The sequence below is a fragment of the Triticum aestivum genome, chromosome 3B, assembly GCF_018294505.1.
Source record: "Triticum aestivum cultivar Chinese Spring chromosome 3B, IWGSC CS RefSeq v2.1, whole genome shotgun sequence".
NCBI lineage: Eukaryota > Viridiplantae > Streptophyta > Magnoliopsida > Poales > Poaceae > Triticum > Triticum aestivum.
The window spans coordinates 699,956,478-699,974,268 of NC_057801.1; the positions used below are offsets into that span (position 1 = coordinate 699,956,478).

The 17,791-nt window shown below is 45.4% G+C and overlaps 1 pseudogene; it reads right to left on the bottom strand.

The window, feature by feature from the left end:
- Positions 1 to 15,541: 15,541 nt before the first annotated feature.
- Positions 15,542 to 17,791, bottom strand: part of LOC123067724 (mugineic-acid 3-dioxygenase-like) — a 31,854-nt pseudogene continuing 29,604 nt past the window's right edge.

Sequence of the window (17,791 nt, forward strand, 5' to 3'; positions counted from 1 at the left end):
CTTTGCTTCAAGTGCGGAGAGCGCTGGGGGCAAGACCATGTCTGCCCCACCACGGTACAACTCCATGTGGTGGAGGAGATGCTCGAACTCTTCGGTGTGGACGTCGAGCAAAACGAGGCCACGACCACTACATCCACCTGCTACACCGCCATGGCCTCACGTTCAGCACTGTATGGCAGCGTTTCGCCCAAGGCCTTTCAACTGCTCGCCACAATGCAAGGGCGCGAGGTGCTTCTTCTTGTTGACAGCGGCAGCTCAACTTCCTTCATCGACCAGAAGCTGGCGCAACAATTGTCAGGAGCGGTGCCGCTCGAGCAGCCATGCCGTGTCCGTGTGGCTGATGGAGGGGAACTCACCTGCACTACTGCTATTCCTTCTTGTCAGTGGTCTTCCCAGGGCCACGATTTCAACACCAACATGAAGATCTTGCCGTTGGGCACGTACGATGCCATCCTCGGCATGGATTGGCTTGAACAACAGAGCCCTATTGAAAGATCGTGGATGTCGCCTAGAGGGGGGGGGGTGAATAGGCGCTTTAAAATAATTACGGTTTAGGCTTGAACAAATGCGGAATAAACCTAGCGGTTAATTTGTCAAGCACAAAACCTACAACAACTAGGCTCACCTATGTGCACCAACAACTTATGCTAAGCAAGATAAGCAACTATGTGATAGCAAGATATATGACAAAGAACAATATGGCTATCACAAAGTAAAGTGCATAAGTAAAGGGGCTCGGGTAAGAGATAACCGAGGCACGCGGAGACGATGATGTATCCCGAAGTTCACACCCTTGCGGATGCTAATCTCCGTTTGGAGCGGTGTGGAGGCACAATGCTCCCCAAGAAGCCACTAGGGCCACCGTAATCTCCTCATCCCTCACACAATGCAAGATGCCGTGATTCCACTAATGGACCCTTGAGGGCGGTCACCGAACCCGTACAAATGGCGACCCTTGGGGGCGGTCACCGAACCCGTACACTTTGGCAACCCTTGGGGGCGGTCACCGGTACCCGGCAAATTGCTCGGGGCGATCTCCACAACCTAATTGGAGACCCCGACGCTTGCCCGGAGCTTTACACCATAATGATTGAGCTCCGAACACCACCAACCGTCTAGGGCGCCCAAGCAACCAAGAGGAACAAGCTCAAGGGCACCAAGCACCCAAGAGTAATAAGCTTCTCAACTTGTAACTTCCACGTATCACCATGGGGAACTCAAACCGATGCACCAAATGCAATGGCAAGGGCACACGGAGTGCCCAAGTCCTTCTCTCTCAAATCCCACCGAAGCAACTAATGCTAGGGAGGAAAATGAGAGGAAGAACAAGAAGGAGAACACCAAGAACTCCAAGAACTAGATCCAAGGGGCTCCCCTCACATAGAGGAGAAAGTGATTGGTGGAAATGTGGATCTAGATCTCCTCTCTCTTTTCCCTCAAAAACTAGCAAGAATCCATGGAGGAATTGAGAGTTAGCAAGCTCGAAGAAGGTCAACAATGTGGGAAGAACACGAGCTCAAAGGATAAGGTTGAATGGGGAAGAAGACCCCCTTTTATAGGAGCTCCCGAATCCAACCGTTATGCTCACAGCCCGCACAGAGTGGTACTACCGCTCCAAGGAGCGGTACTACCTCTAGGGCGGTAGTACCCCTTCGAAACACAACAGCGAGGAGGCAAAAAGGCCAAAAGAACCTTCGGAGCGGTAGTACCGCTCGTCCTCACGGTACTTCCGCTCGACCTCATGGTACTACCGCAAATGGTAGCGGTACTACTGCTTGCGAGCGGTACTAAAAAAATACTTCTGTGTCTACTTCCGCTGAGAAAAACACGAGATTTTGGTCCGGAGCGGTACTACCGCTTAGGAGCCACGGTAGTACTGCTCTGGGGCGGTACTACCGCTCAGGAGCCGTGGTAGTACTGCTCTGGAGCGGTAGTAAAAAATTACATCCGCTCTAGTCGTGGTAGTACCGCTGCAACCTTTACCAAAACAGCCACAACTTTTGCAAACGGACTCCGAATTCAACGAAACCAAGTTTGTTGGAAAGCTAACGACATGGGCTAACACAATCTTGATAGAAATATCAAGAATAAGCAAATGAGAAAAGTCCCAAAGGAAAATGGTGAGAACCCTTCCTCGGAAAAGACCGGTAAAACCTCCAACACCGAAAACATCATAGAAGACGCATGTGAACTCCGTTTTCGATGAACTCAAGCTTGTCATCAAGATGACTATAAGCTCTAAGACTCACAAAGAGAACTAAACAAGAACCAAGAAACATGATGCAAGGATGCAAGGGTTTGAGCTCTCTACTAACGATACGATCAAGCTACCAACTTGAGAGCCCCCCTTGATAGTACGACAAACGATCATATAACCCGGTCTCCCTACTACCACCATGAGACCGGTAAAATAGAAAACCTATAAAGGGCAAACCTTTGCCTTGCACATGGTCCACTTGAGCTAGATGATGACAATCTTGACTCCCTCAAGATGGACCACCTTTCTTGATTGCGTTGGCTCGATGAAGACTAGATGATTGCTCCCCCATAGTCCACTATGGGTGAGCCACTCTTCGGCTCATCTTCAAAAGTCCATTGACACCACAATGGATGGCAAGATTCAAGCACTTGATCTCTTCGTGATGCTCCACTTGAACTTGCACACGGCAATCTTGATGATGATCACCACTTGAGTTGATCAACTTGATTCACTATTGACTTAGTCTTGATCAACCTTAAATCTTTGCAACTCTCTTCATTTGGATGATGTATTGAAGGTAAACATGAATGATCACACAAACTTCTTCTTCAAGACATGCTTGGAATAAGCTCAACACTCGCATGACCAATCTTTGGATAATTCCTTAATAGCACCTTGGTCAACTCATAAACTCCTTGAAACCAACACATGGACTTCAAGAAAATCCTATGGACAAATCCTTCAAATATAACTCAAGACAACCATTAGTCCATAGAGATTGTCATCAATTACCAAAACCAAACATGGGCGCACCGCATGTTCTTTCAATCTCCCCCATTTTGGTAATTGATGACAATCACTTTCAAGAGAGTTTATATAAGGAATTATGCTTCACTATGCAATGCAACAACCAAAATTGCATGCGTATGAGATGCAAATGCTAAGGAACAAAACCAAAGCAAGAGGAGATAACTCTCTAAACTTCTCCACAAAACTCTCTGAAACTTCTCCCCCATTGGCATCGATTGCCAAAATGGGCGAAAAGCTAAGAAGACCAATATAAATTGTGGTCCTCCATAAATTGTGTATTTCTCAACAAGAGAGTGGAATGCAATACACATATGCAACGGTTAATACTTGGAGGAACACAAACTATATTGAGGCCCAAAGATTGCAAAAGAATGATATGCCACAAAGACATAACAAAGAGAGAAACAAGCAATCAAAAGATACCAATTGAAGCAAGCAATTAAAGGATATCAATTGAACCAACTAGACCAAAGATCCTATGAGCCACATGAATGAAGGATATTATGATATGAGACGAGGAGTGTTCTAAAGAAACTAGAGAAGCTCCCCATGATTTGTGCACAAAAAAGAATGTTTTGTAATTGGATACAAAGTGCACAAAATAGGATCATAGATCCCCCAAAATAAATAGAAACTTACAACAAGTGCAAGTGAGCATATAGGAAACAAAGCCTAGTACTTGCAACAAACACATGGTTGAGCAACAAGTAAAAGAGGCAACTTAAGAATGGGCTCAACCAAAATGACGTGTGTGAGTCATGGCGAAGCACTTGAGAAGACTAAAATTAGGATGAGCATTAAGCATCAACATAGTCTTCAAAGAATGAGGCACATGGTGCAAGGCCTGTCATTCCCACACACAACTAGCAAATGGGTTCACAAGCTTACTAATAAGCATATAAAGAACTTATGCTTGTGACAACCCATGGTGAAGATAGAAGATGAAAGCCTCATCAAGACGAGGGATGCCAATTAAGATGGCAAAAGCCTCGTAACGATAAGCATGAGGAAAATAATCTTCACCACACAAGAGTGCATCAAGATGCAACGATAGAGGACACACACTCAAGGCAAAAGCTTTCACGGAGCCACCAAAGAAATAACATAAGAAAGACAAGGTGGACGTGAAAGAAAGGATATCAACTAGAGATGTAATTTCTCTCAAGTGTATAAGGTTCTATGTAGACGAAATCATGATGATATATATATCTACAAAGAAGAATGTACACCCGAAATAGTTACAACACAAAGGAACAAGATATCCACAAGGAAGTCATAAATATACCAATAAGATATTTGCTTGAAAGCATAGCGCTTGGCTAGATATGGTCTTATTGTATATAAATGAAGTCCAAACACACATCCATCAAGGGCATCACAACTAGCAACAAGAGATCATCGTTGGGATGCTTTGAGAAAGGAAACAAGTATCACAAGATATGAAATGAAAATCATGCCAAGATGCAACCTACACAAGGTTGAATGCAAGAGGAGAAAGCATGAATAGATACTTGTTATCGAGATATCATTGGAAGGATGTAGTAGATACCAATTGAAGGTAGATAGTAGTTCATTGATCATCCTAGCTTGACTCCAATATGCACATGGTGACAACACCTTCCTTGTGAGTGAGCCGAGCATCCAATGCATCTCCAAATGTTCCTAGAAGAACAACACAAACTAAACGGTACCCAAACTCACCGGGACCAAATAGTTAGAAACACCAATACATAGGACAAACTCGACATAAATATGTGCATATAGATATGAAAATGAATTTCATGCACATCTCATCCAAATTGAGACTAGGTGGAGTTTCCCCTATATATTGAGTCAAAGAAAGAAAGCATGCCAAATGAAATACATGAAGTAAACATGCATGCTCAAGACTTTCAAAACCCAAAACCAAAAGACAAATAAATGCCAAGTGAAAAGGATACCAAATGGAGAAATCATCACTTGGAAGATATCATTAAAGATACATCAAGGAATGAGATATCCATTGATACACACTAAACTAAAGATGTCAAACTCCCAAAGAGAGGATGGTTCCAAACATACCAAGCTCTCAATAAAGTTTCATGATGGCACAAAGTACCAAAAAGAAATGGCTTGCCTTCCACCAAAACACACTTGATAAGGATCACAAGAAGAGTGAAGAAAATAGAATAGCTCCCCCACGAGTTGTGCATTATATAGGATTTGTATTTGAATACAAAAGGCACAAGGTGGGATCACTGCTTTCACTATATCTAGAAAACACTAGACAAGAACAAGAAATAAACAAGATCCAAAAGTGGTATGGAAGACAACGAGAGTTAACACAAACCTTTGCAAGTGAAAAAGGCAAATAAACAAAAGCGAATGTAAAGATGATCAATTAAATTCTACCACACATAAGTGACTACCAATTGTCAAAAGACAAGAAGTAGATGGAAAGAATTCCCGGTGGTAGATAGCAAGGATATCCAACATCATCTTCACACCACACACAAGCAAATTGCAACTTGTAGAGCTAACATGCCACCTAGGAACAAGATAATTTACAATATCAATTCTATGTGACAATATCTCAAATGTACACATTTTCTAGGCTTGTAATATGCACTTAGCATATTACTCCCCCATAATGTGATACCAATAAGAACTAAACAAGAGGCAATAAGAGGATCCAACACGAGATAATCAATGGAATTTTTAGAATTTGAATTTCTCATGAGAGATATACCACCTAGCGCCTAGATAATCTTGTAATATCAGTACTAGATGGTATTCCTCATGTACACACATTTATAGGATTGTGAGGTGCACAAAGCACATCACTCCCCCAAAATGGGATGTTCCATTGATCTCTCACACGAGCCAACTAGGATACAAACAGGAAGCAAAAAGGCTCAACGCACGACACACACGTACATGATGTGCAAACCAACACACACATACTTGATTGCTCAAGATAAGCAAGTTGGAAGCGCAACATATACAAACACATGCAAGGAACAAAACCAAAACATGCAAGGGGGCAAGTAACTTTCAAGGTAAACAATTTAAGTACAAGTTACCGCAAGGAGGCACATTGGATATAAGATAGAAACTTGATAATCCCATTGACTTGGCTTGAGACAAAGAGAATGATGAAGTCCCCTTAATTCTTCATAATGTAGCCAAGTCTCCAATGCCCACCAACAACACCTATTGATCAAGTTTGAGCTTGTTGGTCCCCAACCAAGTTGGGTCCTAAGAGGTTCGTCACAATAGGTTTGGCTACCCAAATGGTTCTTTGCTTGACACCACTTTGATTACCAACAAACTTGGCAAACACATTGCCAACCTTATCCTTACCAAGAGAATAGATATCATCAATAATAATTGGGTTGGATAAGTTACCACTAGTGCATGAAGAAGCGACGTGACCTTTCTCACGACATAAGTAGCAATGTCTACTCTTCACTTTCTTCTCACTTGATTTCTCAATTTGAGAAGCATTAACTTGAGTCTTCTTGGGAAGAGGCCTTTCTTCAACTTGATGTTGAGCATGAGATTGAACTTGTGCCCACTTCCCTTGTTGCTTGACACTAATGGCCTTCTTCTTCAATGGGTAAGATCTAACATGATGCCCTTCAACTTTGCACTTGAAGCAAACAATCTTGGCCGAATTCTTGACTTGTTCTTGGCCCTTCTTCTTGTTCAACTTGGACTTCTTCTTCTTCTTGGAGTTGAATCCAAGTCCACCTTTGTCATTGGGGGATTTTTGCACACTCAAGATATTGTTGAGTGTGGCCTTCCCTTCATGACACTTTTCCAAGTCTTTCTTCAAAGAAGTGACTTGGGCCTTGAGCTCTTTGATTTCCTCTACATGGTTAGTCTCAACACAAGTACTAGAGGAAGTATAAGCTTCATCGTTAGAGCAACAAGGCAAGGAAAGCAATTCATCACAAGATGTACCAACATTGTGAGTAGATGAATTACAAGGACTAGCACATGGCAATATACTATTTTGACTAGAAGTAGTGCTAGTATCCACATGAGGCTCACTAGATGTTACCTTAGCAATCATGGCCTCATGAGCTACCTTTAGCACACTATGGGATACTAGAAGATCATCATGAGATCTTGAGAGCTTTTCATGACTTTCTTCCAATTTCCCATAATTGCAAGATAGCACCTCAAGTTGAGCCCGTAGCTCAACATTCTCCTTCAAAATGGATGCTTCACAAGTAATAGAATTAGTAGCACAAGCATCATCATTAACAACAAGAGGAGAAGGCAACTTGGCAAGCTCTTTTAAATAAGAAGCTTCAAGTTGAGAATGAGACTCGGTGAGTTTGATGAGCTCACCCTTGATGACCCTTGAGCCATTTTCGAGGTGCTCAAAATCCTCAAGGAGTCTAGCATGAGCAACTTCAAGCTTAGCATTTTTAGTTTCAAAAACATTGGCCACCTTAAGAGCTCTATCAGTAGATTCCTTCACTTTAGACAATTCTAGAGCAAAAGTCTCCTCAAGAGATTCCTTGGTGGTTTGTTCAAGTTCAAGAGCTTGAGAGAGGTCCGCAATCTCATTAGCGTAATCACGCCCATGACCTTCCATTTTATCAATGGTGGCCTCATGCTCCTCTAGATGAGATTCCAACTCCTCAATGTATTTCTTGCCATCAATGGCAATGGACATTATTTCCATGAAGTTGGAACGAGCAATTTTATTTTTATGAAGAGATTTAAAAATCATTTCCCCCTTAGTTTTTAAGGAGGCAACATTATCATTCTCTTCATCATTATCCTCATCATCATTAGCATCAACATCATCATCAAGAGACATATTGGGGTACAAAGTAGGAGATACCTTTGACGCCTTAGCCATAAGGCAAAAAGGAATAGATGATGATGTAGGATCCCTTGAGGCACCATTAAACACCACATCTTGTTCCATGGAGTGTTCGGTTTCCACTACATTGTTAGCACAACAATTTGAGGAAATAGATGCATTTTTATCATGGCAACAAGACATAGCAAGCATATCATCATGAGATTTAGTCAAGCAATTTCTACATGATATGCAAGGACTATCAACACAAGCATGTGAAACATTTGGAGTGCTCAAAGTGTTAAAGCCCAAAGAAGGAGCATTGCAATAATATAGTGATGAAGGATCATCCACAATAAGCATACTATCATCATTGCAATGACCAACACTACTCACCATGTCATTACCTTGTGGCAAACCACATGTAGGTAGTAGAAGAAGTTGAGAAGAATATACGACCGGAGGTGGAGGGAGAACAATCATCCCCACAAATATTGGATACACCATATTTAACTTGAAGCTTTGTCCACAACTCATGAGCATCCCGGAACGGCATGAGTTGGAAAATAACTACATTGCTCAAAGCATCAAAAAGCACATTAGAAGCTTGAGCATTGATATAAGAGTTTTTCTCATCCTCTAAAGATAATCTTTGGGGATCCTTTGGAGGAGAAAAACCCATATCTACAATTCGCTCTAAATTTGGGTCCATGACCCTAAAGGGATTAAGCATGCGAATTACCCAAACATCAAAATTTGTGCCATCGAAACTAAGAGTGTCAGAGAATCCTAAGCCCCTAGTCGACATCCTTACTCTCTAGGCGGTTAATCCTAACAAAGAGAGACGAGGCTCTGATACCAACTGAAAGATCATGGATGTCGCCTAGAGGGGGGGGGGGTGAATAGGCGCTTTAAAATAATTATGGTTTAGGCTTGAACAAATGCGGAATAAACCTAGCGGTTAATTTGTCAAGCACAAAACCTACAACAACTAGGCTCACCTATGTGCACCAACAACTTATGCTAAGCAAGATAAGCAACTATGTGATAGCAAGATATATGACAAAGAACAATATGGCTATCACAAAGTAAAGTGCATAAGTAAAGGGGCTCGGGTAAGAGATAACCGAGGCATGCGGAGACGATGATGTATCCCGAAGTTCACACCCTTGTGGATGCTAATCTCCGTTTGGAGCGGTGTGGAGGCACAATGCTCCCCAAGAAGCCACTAGGGCCACCGTAATCTCCTCACGCCCTCGCACAATGCAAGATGCCGTGATTCCACTAAGGGACTCTTGAGGGCGGTCACCGAACCCGTACAAATGGTGACCCTTGGGGGCGGTCACCGAACCCGTACACTTTGGCAACCCTTGGGGGCGGTCACCGGTACCCGGCAAATTGCTCGGGCGATCTCCACAACCTAATTGGAGACCCCGACGCTTGCCCGGAGCTTTACACCACAATGATTGAGCTCCGAACACCACCAACCGTCTAGGGCGCCCAAGCACCCAAGAGGAACAAGCTCAAGGGCACCAAGCACCCAAGAGTAATAAGCTTCTCAACTTGTAACTTCCACGTATCACCATGGAGAACTCAAACCGATGCACCAAATGCAATGGCAAGGGCACACGGAGTGCCCAAGTCCTTCTCTCTCAAATCCCACCGAAGCAACTAATGCTAGGGAGGAAAATGAGAGGAAGAACAAGAAGAAGAACACCAAGAACTCCAAGAACTAGATCCAAGCGGTTCCCCTCACATAGAGGAGAAAGTGATTGGTGGAAATGTGGATCTAGATCCTCTCTCTTTTCCCTCAAAAACTAGCAAGAATCCATGGAGGGACTGAGAGTTAGCAAGCTCGAAGAAGGTCAACAATGGGGGAAGAACACGAGCTCAAAGGATAAGGTTGAATGGGGAAGAAGACCCCCTTTTATAGGAGCTCCCGAATCCAACCGTTATGCTCACAGCCCGCACAGAGCGGTACTACCGCTCCAAGGAGCGGTACTACCGCTAGGGCGGTAGTACCCCTTCGAAACACAACAGCGAGGAGGCAAAAAGGCCAAAAGAACCTTCGGAGCGGTAGTACCGCTTGTCCTCACGGTACTACCGCTCGACCTCACGGTACTACCGCAAATGGTAGCGGTACTACTGCTTGCGAGCGGTACTAAAAAAATACTTCTGTGCCTACTTCCGCTGAGCAAAACACGAGATTTTGGTCCGGAGCGGTACTACCGCTTAGGAGCCGCGGTAGTACTGCTCTGGGGCGGTACTACCGCTCAGGAGCCGCGGTAGTACTGCTCTGGAGCGGTAGTAAAAAATTACATCCGCTCTAGTCGCGGTAGTACCGCTGCAGCCTTTACCAAAACAGCCACAACTTTTGCAAACGGACTCCGAATTCAACGAAACCAAGTTTGTTGGAAAGCTAACGACATGGGCTAAAACAATATTGATAGAAATATCAAGAATAAGAAAATGAGAAAAGTCCCAAAGGAAAATGGTGAGAACCCTTCCTCGGAAAAGACCGGTAAAACCCCCAACACCGAAAACATCATAGAAGACGCATGTGAACTCCGTTTTCGATGAACTCAAGCTTGTCATCAAGATGACCATAAGATCTAAGACTCACAAAGAGAACCAAAAAAGAACCAAGAAACATGATGCAAGGATGCAAGGGTTTGAGCTCTCTACTAACGATACAATCAAGCTACCAACTTGAGAGCCCCCCTTGATAGTACGACAAACGATCATATAACCCGGTCTCCCTACTACCACCATGAGACCGGTAAAATAGAAAACCTATCAAGGGCAAACCTTTGCCTTGCACATGGTCCACTTGAGCTAGATGATGACGATCTTGACTCCCTCAAGATGGACCACCTTTCTTGATTGCGTTGGCTCGATGAAGACTAGATGATTGCTCCCCCATAATCCACTATGGGTGAGCCACTCTTCGGCTCATCTTCACAAGTCCATTGACACCACAATGGATGGCAAGATTCAAGCACTTGATCTCTTCGTGATGCTCCACTTGAACTTGCACACGGCAATCTTGATGACGATCACCACTTGAGTTGATCAACTTGATTCACTATTGACTTAGTCTTGATCAACCTTAAATCTTTGCAACTCTCTTCATTTGGGATATGTATTGAAGGTAAACATGAATGATCACACAACCTTCTTCTTCAAGACATGCTTGCAATAAGCTCAACACTCGCAAGACCAATATTTGGATAATTCCTTAATACCACCTTAGTCAACTCATAAACTCCTTGAAACCAACACATGGACTTCAAGAAAATCCTATGGACAAATCCTTCAAATATAACTCAAGACAACCATTAGTCCATAGAGATTGTCATCAATTACCAAAACCAAACATGGGGGCACCGCATGTTCTTTCACCTATGACTGTCGATTGGCGCGCCAAGTACATCCAATTCCCCACTGCTATGGGACGAGCTCACCTGTTCGGCCACGAAGCCAACTCCACAACATGCCATGTGATCAATCGGGTGCAGCTGATGAACCTGCACCGCCAAGGCTCTCTCCTTCACATCATCCTGCTCTGCCCGATCAAGGGGGAGTCATTTGTTTCAGAGAACTCGCCAGAGCTGCAGCAAGTGCTAACTGAATTTGAGGATGTGTTCCAGAAGCCCACAGGCCTGCCACCGCGTCGTGCGTATGACCATACCATACCACTGATGCCGGGCGCGCAACCAGTTAATGTCAGGCCATATCGGCACAAGCCGGAGCACAAGACAGAAATTGAGCGGCAAGTAGCTGAACTGCTGCAGTCAGGGGTCATTCAGCGCAGCCACAGCAGCTTTTCGTCGCCTGCGATCTTGGTCAAGAAGAAGGACGGGACGTGGCGTCTGTGCATTGACTACCGCCCTCTCAATGCCATGACGCGCATTAGCAAATTCCCTGTCCCTGTAATCGAGGATCTGCTTGATGAATTACATGGAGCGAAGTGGTTCTCCAAACTTGACCTGCGCGCAAGATATCATCAGATCCGGCTGGCAGAAGGGGAAGAATTCAAGACCGCGTTTCAAATTCACTTGGGCCATTATGAGTTTAAAGTGCTCTCCTTCGGTCTAGCAGGCGGGCCGGCAACATTCATTAGTGTGCTTACGGACACTCTGCAACCACTGCTTCGGCACTGCGTACTCCTGTTCTTTGATGATATATTGGTGTTCAGCCGTACCTGGGAAGAGCATGTTTCTCACATTCGTCAGGTTCTCGAGCTTCTGCGCAAGGATCAATGGAAAGTTAAGAGATCTAAATGTGAATTTGGTCAGCAACAGTTGTCGTACTTGGGCCACGTCATCAGCGAGAAAGGTGTGGCCACGGAACCCAGCAAGATCCGTGCGGTCCAAGAGTGGACAACCCCACAAGACGCCAAGCAGGTCCGGCAATTCCTCGGCCTTGTGGGTTATTATCGCCGTTCTGTGCGTGGATTCGGCATCATCACGAGACCTCTGTTCAATCTTCTCAAGAAGGGCATCCCGTTCGTCTAGACAGACAACACAGCTCAAGCATTCCAACTGCTCAAACAACAACTGATCACAACTCCAGTTTTGGCATTGCTGGACTTCACCAAGACATTCACGATTGAAACGGACGCCTGTGACAAAGGGATAGGGGCAGTTTTGCAACAGGAGGGGCACCCTATCGCTTTCATGAGCAAACGCCTTAGTCCCAGGTACCAAGGCCTTTCAACTTATGAAAAGGAGTATCTCGCCATTGTGGTTGCGGTGGACCAATGGCGACCATACCTGCAGCACAACGAGTTCGTCATCTACACAGACCAAAAAAGTCTAATACATCTGGAGGAACAATGCCTTTCCACCCCATGGCAACAGCGAGCTTTCACAAAACTTTTGGGTTTGCGTTACACCATTCGGTACAAGAAAGGCACCGAAAACACAGCCGCAGACGCGCTGTCGCGCGCGGGGTCTTCCGAGATTCTTTCGGTTGTCACTTCGTGTCAACCAACATGGCTCGAAGATGTGGTGGCAAGTTACAATTGCAATCTTGAGGCGCAGAAGCTGCTGGAACAACTAGCTATCAAAGAAGATTCCAAAGGGCGTTTCACATTGCAGAATGGCGTCATTCGTTTCCGTGGGCGTATTTGGCTCGGGGGTTCCACGACACTTCAACAAAAGATCATGGGGGCATTTCATGATAGCCCCCTGGGAGGGCACTCTGGGTTCCTAGCTACCTTCCGGCGCATCCGTCGTCTGTTCGCGTGGCCCAAGATGAAGACACACATGCTGCATTACGTGCGATGTTGCTCAATCTGTCAGCAAGCGAAACCGGACAAAGCAGCATCTCCAGGCCTCCTTCAACCTCTTCCAATCCCACAGCAGCCTTGGGAGATGATCACGATGGACTTCATCGACGGACTCCCGCAATCCGGTAAACACAACTGCATCTGGGTCATTGTCGATAAACGCACCAAGTTTGCCCATTTCCTCCCTCTGGCGCACCCCTATACTGCAGCCAAGGTTGCGCTTCTCTACATGAACAGTGTTTACAGGATCCACGGTTTCCCAGCGTCGATCGTGTCTGATCGCGACCCTGTCTTCACCAGCCATTTCTGGCAGGAACTTTTCAAGTATGCGGGCACCGAACTGCGACTGAGTACGGCAAATCACCCGCAAACAGACGAACAAACGGAGCGAGTCAATCAGTGTCTCGAAACTTACCTCCGCTGCTTCGTGCACGCCTGCCCGACCAGGTGGAGTCATTAGATACCATTGGCACAGTTTTGGTACAATACCTCGCACCACTCCAGCATCGGCATGTCACCATTCAAAGCTACGTTCGGGCATGAACCAAGACACTGGGGGATCACTCCGATCAGTGAGTGCACGGTGCCGACACTGCACTCTTGGTTGGACGAGCGTGTCATCATCGAGGACCTGCTGCAACAGCACTTGAACAGAGCACAGCAGTACATGAAGGCTCAAGCGGACAAGTGTCGATCCCCGTGCACCTTCTCGGTGGGCGACTCGGTTTATCTCAAACTTCAACCTTATATTCAGACTTTGGTTGCGAGGCGTGCCAACCACAAATTGGCGATCAAGTATTATGGACCGTACCAGATCATCGCCAAGATCAATGATGCAGCCTACAAGCTGGAGTTACCTCCGCAAGCCCAAGTGCACCCGGTCTTCCATGTCTCCCAGCTGAGGCACTGCTTGCGCCTGGGTATGATGACTCACTCTGTTCTTCCTCAATGTACTGATGCTCATGTTGTTCCAGTCACAGTTCTGCAGCGACGCTGGCGCAAAAAGAATGGCACCATGATTGAGCAAGTCCGCATTCGTTGGTCGGATGAATCTGCCCTGGAAGATACTTGGGAGGATCGAGTGGCTCTTCAAGCCCGCTTCCCTGCAGCAGAGGCTTGGGGGCAAGCCTCGTCGCAAGGAGGAGGGGATGTCAGCGCCCCTAGCCCAGGTGACCCTACTCTGATCGCTGACAGGAAGGACCCAGGCGGTAGCGACTCCATCGCTGCCTCTCGACCCAACAGGACCAAGAAGCCCAACCCAACCAACTCTGGGCCGCAGTGGGCCTGCTGAGCCCAACCGCCCGGCCGACTACTTAAGGCACACCCCTCGGAGATCAGGTCATCCGGTGGATCAAGGCAAACGACGACGGCGGCTTACCCTAGTTCTCCTCCTTAGATATTCCCCATTCTATAAACCTAATTCCTCTGTAGTCGAGACACAGACTTGAATTCGTAAGTGAGATCAAGCTAGTTCGAGTGAATCCCATACCATCCCTTACATTTATATCCGGTTGTAACATTCTACAGGGCTTCCAAGCGGGTCCTAACAGCGAATGCAGCAACGGTACCAATCAGCAGCAATGGCCGGCTAAAATCGCATGCAACAGCAGTAGCAATCAACGTAGCGTGCAATAGAGCAGCAGGGCCATGAACAGGGATCTTGCCAGCCCGCGAGGCGGCAGCGCCCTAGGTACAGTACTGCCGCCACGCTCCCTGGCGGCCGGGCCCCACACGCCGCTGCCGTTTCGTCGCCAGCGCCGATTCTTGTTGGTACAGTGCTGCTGCCTCGCTGTTTGGTGGCAGGTGCCATGTGTCACCTGCCGCACCTGTCGCCACAGTCGAGGGGGTCCTTTTTGTCAAATTTATCAGCAAGTGGTCTTTTTTGTCAATTCATTCGTGCAGGTGGTCCTTTTCAACAAAAAAATCGAATGTTACTATGATAGACGCATGTGTGCGTCATTCGTTAGTACCATTTACTACTGTCCACGTCCCCACATGTGAAATTATTTGATTCTCAACTGTACCCACTAACGAGTGTTACCTGATCGTGGAACATATTTAGAGCAAGGTTGGTAGCACGACCAACAATTGTCTACTCCCTTATTGTATGACTGGGTCCATACCAAAGGCAATCAGAACTGAGGCCATAAATTTCTTTACCATTGTATCTTTTTCTATGTGCTGAATCACTTATGATCACCCTAAAAATAGAGATGGCCTTAACAACAAAGCCCAACGAGGCAGTGTTTATGGGTACTTTGCAGGTGTGATACACATGAGCAGAGTTGGTATGAGGCGTGCACAATTTGATGGAATTTAGATTTTCAATGGTATACAATCCATATTTCTATAGTTTTGCCATGTGTGGTTTAGTGCAAAAAATCAACTAGTTATTTAATTTATAAGAAGATTTGATAAATTTCTCAAATATGAATTCCTAGATGTCTTTGACGATGAAGGCCCCGGGGACGGGGCGGAGGAGCCACCGCCCGCCGTGCCTTGCCTGCAGCCCGGCAACGTCGCCCTTGGAGAGCACGGTGAGGAGGTGTCGGTCGCAGTGCCGGAGGAGGCCCAGCGTGAGGCTCAGGTCCGGGCACGGCGGGTAGTAGTTGACGTTCATTTGGGTGCTGCCGCTGCTGAGGTCGCCAGTGAAGAATCCACCGTTGGGGTCGAGCCCCTCTGCAATGAGCCAGAGCAGCGTCTGTGCAAGCTCGTGCACCGCGGCGGAGTACTCGGCGAGGGAGGTCCTGAAGCTTCCCGGCTTGTCCGGCCACTGCCGGACGTGCTCGTCGATTTTTTTTGATAAAAGAGAGCTTCCTCTCCAATTTCCATTAATAGAAATCACCGCGTCTTACAAACTAAAAAACAAAAAGATAAAGAGAGAAATGAGGCTATCTCCCTTGGTTCTTTGTCAACTCTGCTTCTAGAGGGGGTGTAAGGAGCCATCCCTCCCTCCATCCATAATCCTCCGAAACAGGTAGACTTTTACCGAGGGGGGAGATCTAAGGCGTGGGCTCAAAACGGTCCCAGCACCAGCATTACAAAGTTATAGCAGTCTAGAACATAGAACTATGATAGGCTATTACAAGCAGATTCACAAAATAAGTCTTCATCGGGGGGAAAGTAGAAACAGCAAGTAAACTAGCAAAGAGGCTTGAAGAAGCAGAGTTCATCACATCGTCATAGGTTCTGAGGTTCACCCCAAAATCCTCCTGGTCTCCAGGCGCCACCCATGTGCTGTTCGGAACACTTCTTCAGCCACTTCACTAATCTGCTTTATTCCAGCTTCCATCATTCTACTTCTTACGCGGTTTTTCTGCAAAATATTCCAATCCTGTAAGGTTTGAGCAACAAGTTAACAGGCACACAAGGATCATTCACCCTGTTATTATCAAAAATAACACCATTTCTCAATTTCCACATAGTCCAACAAAAAGCTGAAATCCCTATCCAAACTAAAACCCTTTCATCCTTATCAAAAGTTTTTGTCCAATCCCTCATTATCAAATCTAGATTATCTGGTATGTCTTTTAGATTAAAAGCACATTTCAAAATAATCCATAACAATCTGGCTACCGAGCAAGTCAAGAACAAGTGATTGATAGTTTCTATTCTCCCACAAAATGGGCATTTATCATCCCCTTTCCACTCCCTGTGTAGTAGATTGTCTTTGGTGAGAATGCTATTTCTAAGAGCTAGCCACATGAAGACTTTAACCCTAGGTGGTATCTTGATCTTCCACATATAAAGATGTGGATATTTGATCCCATTTTCTATTAAGTGCCTATAATAGGACTTTACTGTGTATGTCCCTTTTTTTGTAAGGGTCCATTTGATCTTATCTTTTACATTCTTCAGCACCACCGAATTGCATGCCTCTTTTATATGCTCCCACAGCTCTCTAGAATCTCCTGTCAGAGTTCTCCTAAACTGGATGTTGTCAATCCCCCCTCAAGGACCTCTTTAACTGTCTTTCTTTTATCAAAACATATATTATATAATCTAGGGAAGTTTTTATATAAAGGAGCCGATCCAATCCACCAGTCTTCCCAAAATATGGTGTTCCCCCCATCTCCTACAACAAATTTACACGGAGAAGTAAAATGATCTCTATGTTTTAATAATTCCTTCCAAAATTGGGAATCTCCCTGCTTAGCCACTATATTTCCAATTGCTTTACACCCTTGATACTTTTCCAGAATTATGTCTTGCCACAAGCCTTCTGTATTGTAAATTTTCCACCACCACTTACTCAATAAAGCGTTGTTCATACAAGCTAAATTGTGAATCCCCAAACCACCCATGTCCTTGGGCCTGCAAACATCAGCCCATTTTACCAGATGATATTTTTTGTTTTTATCATCTTCCTGCCATAAAAGCCTAGCTCTAAAAAAGTCCATCCATTTTTCCACCCCCACAGGAAGTCCATAAAAAGGACATCATAAAGTAAGGGATGCCTGTCAAGGAAGACTGGATCAAAGTGACCCTCCCAGCACTAGCAAGAAGCCTTCCTTGCCAGGTCTCACATTTCTTTTCCATCTTATTCTCTGTAGGTTTCCAATGCTGGTTCCTGATTCTCCCCTTATCAACTGGCAGACCTAAGTATTTCATAGGCAAAGTGCCAACAGGACAAGTGAATATTTTAGCATACTCATCTTTTCTGCTATCAGCTTCTCCAAAAAGGAAA